Consider the following 10882-nt stretch of genomic DNA (forward strand, 5'->3'; position numbering starts at 1 on the left):
AGGTGAACCTTTGAGCCATCTCGCGCTGTGCCCCATGGTTCACTTCCTGGCTCTTTCTCTTTCGCCTCTTCGCCACCTAGGAATCCACCCGAGGAATTCCCCCGGACGTCACGGCGTCGCTGCTGCGCGCCACTTTTTGCGGGGCACCGATGGATTTTACCCGACCTCCTGGAACCGGGTCCCGGACTGAAGCCCTTTTTCCCAACCTCATCGGGACTTCCAAAGGTTGCAGTTCCCCTGCACCACAGGGAACGCAGAAGGGGAAGGGTCATACCCATTCGGCCCTGCCGGGAGACCCACGCTGGTGGAGGGGGCTCTCTCCCCAATCACTCCTGGAGGGGACGCCTCGCTTGCAGAATCTCCCATGCTCTCCTGGAGCCCTGGCCAGGACGCCTCACTTGCAGAATCTCCGATGTTCTCCTGGAGCCATGGCTGGGACGCCTCGCTCGCAGAATTTCCTAATCTCTCCTGGAGCCCTGCTCTGGCAGCCTTGCTCGCAGAATCTCCCATGCTCTCCTGGAGCCCTGGCCGGGATGCCTCACTCACAGAATCTCCCATGCTCTCCTGGAGGCCTGGCATGGGACGCCTCGCTTGCAGAATCTCCCATGCCCTCCTGGAGCCTTGGCCGGGACACTTCGTCCCCACGGATCTCTTCCTGGCACTCTCTCTCTCTTGCCTTTTCGCCATCTGTGAATCCACTCGAGGAATTCCCCCGGATGTCACGGTATCACTGCTGCTCGCCACCTTTTGCGGGGCACTGGCGGATTTTACCCGGCCTCCTGGAACTGGGTCCTGGCATCAGGCCCTTTTTCAAAACCTCATTGGGACTTCCGGAGCTTGCACCTCACTCCCAGAATGGAGTCCTGCCTTGGCTGCCTCACTCGCAGAATCTCCCATGCTCTCCTGGAGCCCTGACTGGGATGCCTTGCTTGCAGAATCTCCCATGCTCTTCTGGAGCTTTGGCCAGGATGCCCCGCTCTCAGAATCTCCTATGCTCTCCTGGAGACTGGCCGGGACACCTCGCTCGCAGAATCTCCAATTCTCTCCTGGAGCCCTGGTCAGGATGCCTCACTCGCAGAATCTCCCATGCTCTCCTGGAGCCTTGGCCGGGATGCCTCACTCGCAGAATCTCCCATGCTCTCCTGGAGCAGAGACTGGGATGCCTTGCTCGCAGAATCACCCATGCTCTCCTGGAGCTTTGGCCAGGATGCCTTGCTCTCAAAATCTCCCATGCTATCCTGGAGCCCTGGCCGGGACCCTCGCCCGCAGAATCTCCCAAGCTCTACTGGAGCCCTGACTGGGACGCCTCACTCACAGAATCTCCCATGCTCTCCTGTAGCCCTGGCCGGGATGCCTCGCCCTCAGAATCTCCAAGGCTCTCCTGGAGCCCTAGCCGGGATGCCTCACTCGCAGAATCTCCCATGTTCTCCTGGAGCCCTACCCAGGATGCCTCACTCGCAGAATCTCAGTTGCTCTCCTGACGCTGTGGCCAGGATACCTCACTCGCAGAATCTCCCATTCTCTCCTGGAGCCCTGGTCAGGATGCCTCGCTTGCAGAATCTCCCACATTCTCTCCTGGGGCCCTGCCCTGGCTGCCTTGCTCGCAGAATCTCCCATGCTCTCCTGGAGCCCTGGATGGTACACCTCGCTTGCAACATGTTCATGCTCTCCTGGAGCCCTTGCTGGGACGCCTCGTTTGCAGAAATTCCAATGCTCTCCTGGAGCCCTGGGTGGGACGTCTCGCTCACAGAATCTCCCATGGTCTCCTGGAGCCGTGGCCGGGATGCCTCACTCGCAAAATCTCCCATTTTCTCCTTGAGCCCTGGATGGGAAGCCTCACTCACAACATGTCCATGCTCTCCTGTAGCCCTGACCGGGACACCTTGTTCGCAACATTTCCATGCATTCCTGGAGGCCTGGCCAGGACGCCTCGCTCACAGAATCTCCCATGGTCTCCTGGAGCCCTGGTTGGGACACCTCGCTCAAAACATGTCCATGCTCTCCTGGAGCCCTGGCAGGGACGCCTCGCTCACAGAATCTCCCATGCTCTCCTAGAGGTCTTGCCGGGAAACCTTGCTCGCAACATGTCCATGCTCTCCTGGAGCCCTGGCAGGGACGCCTCAATCACAGAATCTCCCATGCTCTCCAGGAGCCCTGGGTGGGATGCCTCATTCACAGAATTTTCCATGCTCTCCTGGAGCCCTGGAAGGGACACCTCGCTCGCAACATGTCCATGCTCTCCAGGAGCTTTGGCTGGGATGCCTCATTTGCAGAATTTCCAATGCTCTCCTGGAGCCCTGGCTGGGACACCACGCTCGCAGAACTTCCTATGCTCTCCTGGAGCCTTGTCCAGGATGCCCCACTCACAGAATCTCCCATGCTTGACTGGAACCCTGGCTGGGACACCTTGCCTACAGAATATCCCATGCTCTCCTGGTGCCCTGGCTGGGACACCTCGCTCGTAGAATCTCCCATGCTCTCCTGGAGAACTGGCTGGGACGCCTCGCATGTCAATGCTATCCTAGAGCACTGGCCGGGGGGACACCTCGCTCGCAGAATCTTGCCATCTGTGAATCCACTCAAGGAATTCCCCCGGATGTCACGGCATCACTGCAGAGCGCCACCTTTTGCGGGGCACTGCCGGATTTTACCTGGCCTCCTGGAACTGGGTCCAGGCATCAGGCCCTTTTTCGAAACCTCATCGGGACTTACAGAGGTTGCAATTCCCCCTGTCTGCCACCGGGTGGCAGTGTGCAGCAGGGAAGGGACGCCTCGCTCACCGAATCTCCTGGAGCCCTGGCTGGGATGCCTCAATTATGGAATCTCCTATGCTCTTCTGGAGCCCTAGCTGAGACGCCTCGTTCGCAGAATCTCTGGCAGGGATGCATCGCTCGCAGAATCTCCCATCCTCTCCTTGAGCCCTGGCATGGACGCCTCGCTTGCAGAATCTTCCATGCTCTCCTGGAGCCCTGGGTGAAATGCCTCGCTCACAGAATCTCCCATGCTCTCCTGGAGCCCTGGCCAGGACACCTCACTCGCAGAATCTCGCCATCTGTGAATCCACTCGAGGAATTCCCCTGGACGTCACGGGATCACTGCTGTGCGCCACCTTTTGTGGGGCACTGCCATATTTTACCCGGCCTCCTGGAACTGGGTCCAGGCATCAGGCCCGTTTTCAAAACTTCATCAGGACTTCCAGAGGTTTCAGTTCCCCCTGTCTGCCACCGGGTGGCAGTGTGCCACAGGGAAGGGACACCTCGCTCACCGAATCTCCAGGAGCCATGGCTGGGATGCCTCAATCACAGAATCTCCCATGCTCTCCTGGAGCCCTGGCTGGCATGCCTCATTCTCAGAATTTCCCATGCTCTCCTGGAGCCCTGGCTGGGATGCCTCGCTCGCAGAATTTCCCATGCTCTACTGGAGCCCTGGCAGGGATGCCTTGCCAACAACATGTCCATGTTCTACTGGAGCCCTGGCTGGGACACCTCGCTCGCAGAATCTCCCATGCTCTTCTGGAGCCCTGGCTGTGACGCCTCACTCACTACATGTCCCTGCTCTCCTGGAGCACTGGCAGGGATGCCTCACTCGCAGAATCTCCCATGCTCTCCTGGAGCCCTGGCTGGGATGCCTCAATCACAGAATCTCCCATGGTCACCTGGAGCCCTGGCTGGGACTCCTCATTCACAGAATCTCCCATGCTCTCCTGGAGCCCTGGCTGTGACGCCTCACTCACAACATGTCCATGCTCTCCTGGAGCACTGGCAAGGATGCCTCGCTTGCAGAATCTCCAATGCTCTCCTGTATCCCTGGCTGGGATGCCTCACTCACAACATTTCCATGCTCTCCTGGAGCCCTGGCTGGGATGCCTCGCTCGCAGAATATCCCATTCTCTATGGAGCCCTGGCAGGGATGCCTCGCCAACAACATGTCCTTGCTCTCCTGGAGCCCTGGCTGGGACGCCTCGTGCACAACATGTCCATGCTCTCGTGTAGCCCTAGCAGGGATGCCTCGCTCGCAGAATCTCCCATGCTCTCCTGGAGCCCTGGCTGTGACGCCTCACTCACAACATGTCCATGCTCTCCTGGAGCACTGGCAAGGATGCCTCGCTTGCAGAATCTCCCATGCTCTCCTGTATCCCTGGCTGGGATTCCTCACTCACAACATTTCCATGCTCTCCTGGAGCCCTGGCTGGGATGCCTCGCTCGCAGAATATCCCATTCTCTATGGAGCCCTGGCAGGGATGCCTCGCCAACAACATGTCCTTGCTCTCCTGGAGCCCTGGCTGGGACGCCTCGTGCACAACATGTCCATGCTCTCGTGGAGCCCTAGCAGGGATGCCTCGCTCGCAGAATCTCCCGTGCTCTCCTGGAGCCCTGGCTGTGATGCCTCGCTCACAACATGTCCATGCTGTCCTGGAGCACTGGCAAGGATGCCTCGCTTGCAGAATCTCCCATGCTCTCCTGGAGCCCTGGCTGGGATGCCTCACTCACAACATGTACATGCTCTCCTGGATCCCGGGCTGGGATGACTCGCTCGCATAATCTCCTGTGCTCTCATGGAGCCCAGGCAGGGACGCCTCGCTTCCAGAATCTCCCTTGCTCTCCTGGAGCCCTGGCTGGGATGCCTCGCTCACAATATGTCCATGCTGTCCTGGAGCCCTGGCTGAGATGCCTCACTCACTGAATCTTTTGGAGCCCTGGCTGGGATGCCTCACTCCTAGAATCTCCCATGCTCTCCTGGAGTTATGGCCGGGATGCCCTTGCTCACAGAATCTTCCATTCTGCTACTGGAGATTTAACCGGGATCCACTGCTTGGAGAATCTCCGATTCTCTCCTGAGCCCTGGCCGGAACGCCTCATTTACAAAGTCTCACATGCTCTCCTGGAGCCCTGGCAGGGATGCCTCACTCACAGAATTTCCCATGCTCTCCTGCAGCCCAGGCTCGGACGCCTCGCTCACAACAGGTCCATGCCCTACTGGAGCCCTGGCAGGGACGCCTCACTCTCAAAATCTCCCATGCTCTCCTGGAGCCCTGGCTGGGGCGCCTCATTCGCAGAATCTCTCATGCTGTCCTGGAGCCCTGGCTGGGAAGTCTGGTTCACAGATTCTCTCAAGCTGTCATGGAGCCCTGGCTGGGACGCCTCGCTCACAGAATCACCCATGCTCTCCTGGAGCTCTGGCAGGGATGCCTCACTCACAACATGTCCATGATCTCCTGGAGCCCTGGCTGTGACGCCTTGCTCACAACATCTCCATGCTTTCCTGGAGCCCTGGCTGGGAAGCCTCACTAGGAGAAACTCCCATGCTCTGCTGGAGCCCTGGCTGTGATGCCTCGCTCACAACATGTCCATGCTGTCCTGGAGCACTGGCAAGGATGCCTCGCTTGCAGAATCTCCCATGCTCTCCTGTAGCCCTGGCCGGGATGCCTCGCCCTCAGAATCTCCAAGGCTCTCCTGGAGCCCTAGCCGGGATGCCTCACTCGCAGAATCTCCCATGTTCTCCTGGAGCCCTACCCAGGATGCCTCACTCGCAGAATCTCAGTTGCTCTCCTGACGCTGTGGCCAGGATACCTCACTCGCAGAATCTCCCATTCTCTCCTGGAGCCCTGGTCAGGATGCCTCGCTTGCAGAATCTCCCACATTCTCTCCTGGGGCCCTGCCCTGGCTGCCTTGCTCGCAGAATCTCCCATGCTCTCCTGGAGCCCTGGATGGTACACCTCGCTTGCAACATGTTCATGCTCTCCTGGAGCCCTTGCTGGGACGCCTCGTTTGCAGAAATTCCAATGCTCTCCTGGAGCCCTGGGTGGGACGTCTCGCTCACAGAATCTCCCATGGTCTCCTGGAGCCATGGCCGGGATGCCTCACTCGCAAAATCTCCCATTTTCTCCTTGAGCCCTGGATGGGAAGCCTCACTCACAACATGTCCATGCTCTCCTGTAGCCCTGACCGGGACACCTTGTTCGCAACATTTCCATGCATTCCTGGAGGCCTGGCCAGGACGCCTCGCTCACAGAATCTCCCATGGTCTCCTGGAGCCCTGGCTGGGACACTTCGCTCAAAACATGTCCATGCTCTCCTGGAGCCCTGGCAGGGACGCCTCGCTCACAGAATCTCCCATGCTCTCCTAGAGGTCTTGCCGGGAAACCTTGCTCGCAACATGTCCATGCTCTCCTGGAGCCCTGGCAGGGACGCCTCAATCACAGAATCTCCCATGCTCTCCAGGAGCCCTGGGTGGGATGCCTCATTCACAGAATTTTCCATGCTCTCCTGGAGCCCTGGAAGGGACACCTCGCTCGCAACATGTCCATGCTCTCCAGGAGCTTTGGCTGGGATGCCTCATTTGCAGAATTTCCAATGCTCTCCTGGAGCCCTGGCTGGGACACCACGCTCGCAGAACTTCCTATGCTCTCCTGGAGCCTTGTCCAGGATGCCCCACTCACAGAATCTCCCATGCTTGACTGGAACCCTGGCTGGGACACCTTGCCTACAGAATATCCCATGCTCTCCTGGTGCCCTGGCTGGGACACCTCGCTTGTAGAATCTCCCATGCTCTCCTGGAGAACTGGCTGGGACGCCTCGCATGTCAATGCTATCCTAGAGCACTGGCCGGGGGGACACCTCGCTCGCAGAATCTTGCCATCTGTGAATCCACTCAAGGAATTCCCCCGGATGTCACGGCATCACTGCAGAGCGCCACCTTTTGCGGGGCACTGCCGGATTTTACCTGGCCTCCTGGAACTGGGTCCAGGCATCAGGCCCTTTTTCGAAACCTCATCGGGACTTACAGAGGTTGCAATTCCCCCTGTCTGCCACCGGGTGGCAGTGTGCAGCAGGGAAGGGACGCCTCGCTCACCGAATCTCCTGGAGCCCTGGCTGGGATGCCTCAATTATGGAATCTCCTATGCTCTTCTGGAGCCCTAGCTGAGACGCCTCGTTCGCAGAATCTCTGGCAGGGATGCATCGCTCGCAGAATCTCCCATCCTCTCCTTGAGCCCTGGCATGGACGCCTCGCTTGCAGAATCTTCCATGCTCTCCTGGAGCCCTGGGTGAAATGCCTCGCTCACAGAATCTCCCATGCTCTCCTGGAGCCCTGGCCAGGACACCTCACTCGCAGAATCTCGCCATCTGTGAATCCACTCGAGGAATTCCCCTGGACGTCACGGGATCACTGCTGTGCGCCACCTTTTGTGGGGCACTGCCATATTTTACCCGGCCTCCTGGAACTGGGTCCAGGCATCAGGCCCGTTTTCAAAACTTCATCAGGACTTCCAGAGGTTTCAGTTCCCCCTGTCTGCCACCGGGTGGCAGTGTGCCACAGGGAAGGGACACCTCGCTCACCGAATCTCCAGGAGCCATGGCTGGGATGCCTCAATCACAGAATCTCCCATGCTCTCCTGGAGCCCTGGCTGGCATGCCTCATTCTCAGAATTTCCCATGCTCTCCTGGAGCCCTGGCTGGGATGCCTCGCTCGCAGAATTTCCCATGCTCTACTGGAGCCCTGGCAGGGATGCCTTGCCAACAACATGTCCATGTTCTACTGGAGCCCTGGCTGGGACACCTCGCTCGCAGAATCTCCCATGCTCTTCTGGAGCCCTGGCTGTGACGCCTCACTCACTACATGTCCCTGCTCTCCTGGAGCACTGGCAGGGATGCCTCACTCGCAGAATCTCCCATGCTCTCCTGGAGCCCTGGCTGGGATGCCTCAATCACAGAATCTCCCATGGTCACCTGGAGCCCTGGCTGGGACTCCTCATTCACAGAATCTCCCATGCTCTCCTGGAGCCCTGGCTGTGACGCCTCACTCACAACATGTCCATGCTCTCCTGGAGCACTGGCAAGGATGCCTCGCTTGCAGAATCTCCAATGCTCTCCTGTATCCCTGGCTGGGATGCCTCACTCACAACATTTCCATGCTCTCCTGGAGCCCTGGCTGGGATGCCTCGCTCGCAGAATATCCCATTCTCTATGGAGCCCTGGCAGGGATGCCTCGCCAACAACATGTCCTTGCTCTCCTGGAGCCCTGGCTGGGACGCCTCGTGCACAACATGTCCATGCTCTCGTGTAGCCCTAGCAGGGATGCCTCGCTCGCAGAATCTCCCATGCTCTCCTGGAGCCCTGGCTGTGATGCCTCACTCACAACATGTCCATGCTCTCCTGGAGCACTGGCAAGGATGCCTCGCTTGCAGAATCTCCCATGCTCTCCTGTATCCCTGGCTGGGATTCCTCACTCACAACATTTCCATGCTCTCCTGGAGCCCTGGCTGGGATGCCTCGCTCGCAGAATATCCCATTCTCTATGGAGCCCTGGCAGGGATGCCTCGCCAACAACATGTCCTTGCTCTCCTGGAGCCCTGGCTGGGACGCCTCGTGCACAACATGTCCATGCTCTCGTGGAGCCCTAGCAGGGATGCCTCGCTCGCAGAATCTCCCGTGCTCTCCTGGAGCCCTGGCTGTGATGCCTCGCTCACAACATGTCCATGCTGTCCTGGAGCACTGGCAAGGATGCCTCGCTTGCAGAATCTCCCATGCTCTCCTGGAGCCCTGGCTGGGATGCCTCACTCACAACATGTACATGCTCTCCTGGATCCCGGGCTGGGATGACTCGCTCACATAATCTCCTGTGCTCTCATGGAGCCCAGGCAGGGACGCCTCGCTTCCAGAATCTCCCTTGCTCTCCTGGAGCCCTGGCTGGGATGCCTCGCTCACAATATGTCCATGCTGTCCTGGAGCCCTGGCTGAGATGCCTCACTCACTGAATCTTTTGGAGCCCTGGCTGGGATGCCTCACTCCTAGAATCTCCCATGCTCTCCTGGAGTTATGGCCGGGATGCCCTTGCTCACAGAATCTTCCATTCTGCTACTGGAGATTTAACCGGGATCCACTGCTTGGAGAATCTCCGATTCTCTCCTGAGCCCTGGCCGGAACGCCTCATTTACAAAGTCTCACATGCTCTCCTGGAGCCCTGGCAGGGATGCCTCACTCACAGAATTTCCCATGCTCTCCTGCAGCCCAGGCTCGGACGCCTCGCTCACAACAGGTCCATGCCCTACTGGAGCCCTGGCAGGGACGCCTCACTCTCAAAATCTCCCATGCTCTCCTGGAGCCCTGGCTGGGGCGCCTCATTCGCAGAATCTCTCATGCTGTCCTGGAGCCCTGGCTGGGAAGTCTGGTTCACAGATTCTCTCAAGCTGTCATGGAGCCCTGGCTGGGACGCCTCGCTCACAGAATCACCCATGCTCTCCTGGAGCTCTGGCAGGGATGCCTCACTCACAACATGTCCATGATCTCCTGGAGCCCTGGCTGTGACGCCTTGCTCACAACATGTCCATGCTTTCCTGGAGCCCTGGCTGGGAAGCCTCACTAGGAGAAACTCCCATGCTCTGCTGGAGCCCTGGCTGTGATGCCTCGCTCACAACATGTCCATGCTGTCCTGGAGCACTGGCAAGGATGCCTCGCTTGCAGAATCTCCCATGCTCTCCTGGAGCCCTGGCTGGGATGCCTCACTCACAACATGTACATGCTCTCCTGGATCCCGGGCTGGGATGACTCGCTCGCATAATCTCCTGTGCTCTCATGGAGCCCAGGCAGGGACGCCTCGCTTCCAGAATCTCCCTTGCTCTCCTGGAGCCCTGGCTGGGATGCCTCGCTCACAATATGTCCATGCTGTCCTGGAGCCCTGGCTGAGATGCCTCGCTCACTGAATCTTTTGGAGCCCTGGCTGGGATGCCTCACTCCTAGAATCTCCCATGCTCTCCTGGAGTTATGGCCGGGATGCCCTTGCTCACAGAATCTTCCATTCTGCTACTGGAGATTTAACCGGGATCCACTGCTTGGAGAATCTCCGATTCTCTCCTGAGCCCTGGCCGGAACGCCTCATTTACAAAGTCTCACATGCTCTCCTGGAGCCCTGGCAGGGATGCCTCACTCACAGAATTTCCCATGCTCTCCTGCAGCCCAGGCTCGGACGCCTCGCTCACAACAGGTCCATGCCCTACTGGAGCCCTGGCAGGGACGCCTCACTCTCAAAATCTCCCATGCTCTCCTGGAGCCCTGGCTGGGGCGCCTCATTCGCAGAATCTCTCATGCTGTCCTGGAGCCCTGGCTGGGAAGTCTGGTTCACAGATTCTCTCAAGCTGTCATGGAGCCCTGGCTGGGACGCCTCGCTCACAGAATCACCCATGCTCTCCTGGAGCTCTGGCAGGGACGCCTCACTCACAACATGTCCATGATCTCCTGGAGCCCTGGCTGTGACGCCTTGCTCACAACATGTCCATGCTTTCCTGGAGCCCTGGCTGGGAAGCCTCACTAGGAGAAACTCCCATGCTCTGCTGGAGCCCTGGCAGGGACGCCTCGCTCACAGAATCACCCATGCTCTCCTGGAGCTCTGGCTGGGACGCCTCACTCACAACATGTCCATGATCTCCTGGAGCCCTGGCTGTGACGCATCACTCACAGAATGTCCCATGCTCTCCTGGAGCCCTGACTGGGACGCCTCGCTCACAACATGTCCATGCTCTCCTGTAGCCCTTGCAGGGATGCCTCACTCGCAGAATCTCCTATGCTCTCCTGGAGCCCTGGCTGGGATGCCTCACTCACAACATGTCCATGCTCTCCAGTAGCCCGGGCTGGGACACCTCACTTGCAGAATTTCCCATGCTCTTTCCTGGAGCCCTGGGTGGGATGCCTCGCTCTCCACATGTCCATGCTCTCCTGGAGCCCTGGCCAAGATGCCTCACTCGCAGAATATTGCCATCTGTGAATCCACTCATGGAATTCCCCCGGACGTCACGGCATCACTGCTGTGCGCCACCTTTGCGGGGCACTGCCGGATTTTACCCGGCCTCCTGGAACTGGGTCCAGGCTTCAGGCCCTTTTTCAAAACC

The sequence above is a fragment of the Taudactylus pleione genome, unplaced genomic scaffold, assembly GCF_031769625.1.
Source record: "Taudactylus pleione unplaced genomic scaffold, aTauple2 ptg000897l, whole genome shotgun sequence".
NCBI classification, from domain to species: domain Eukaryota; kingdom Metazoa; phylum Chordata; class Amphibia; order Anura; family Myobatrachidae; genus Taudactylus; species Taudactylus pleione.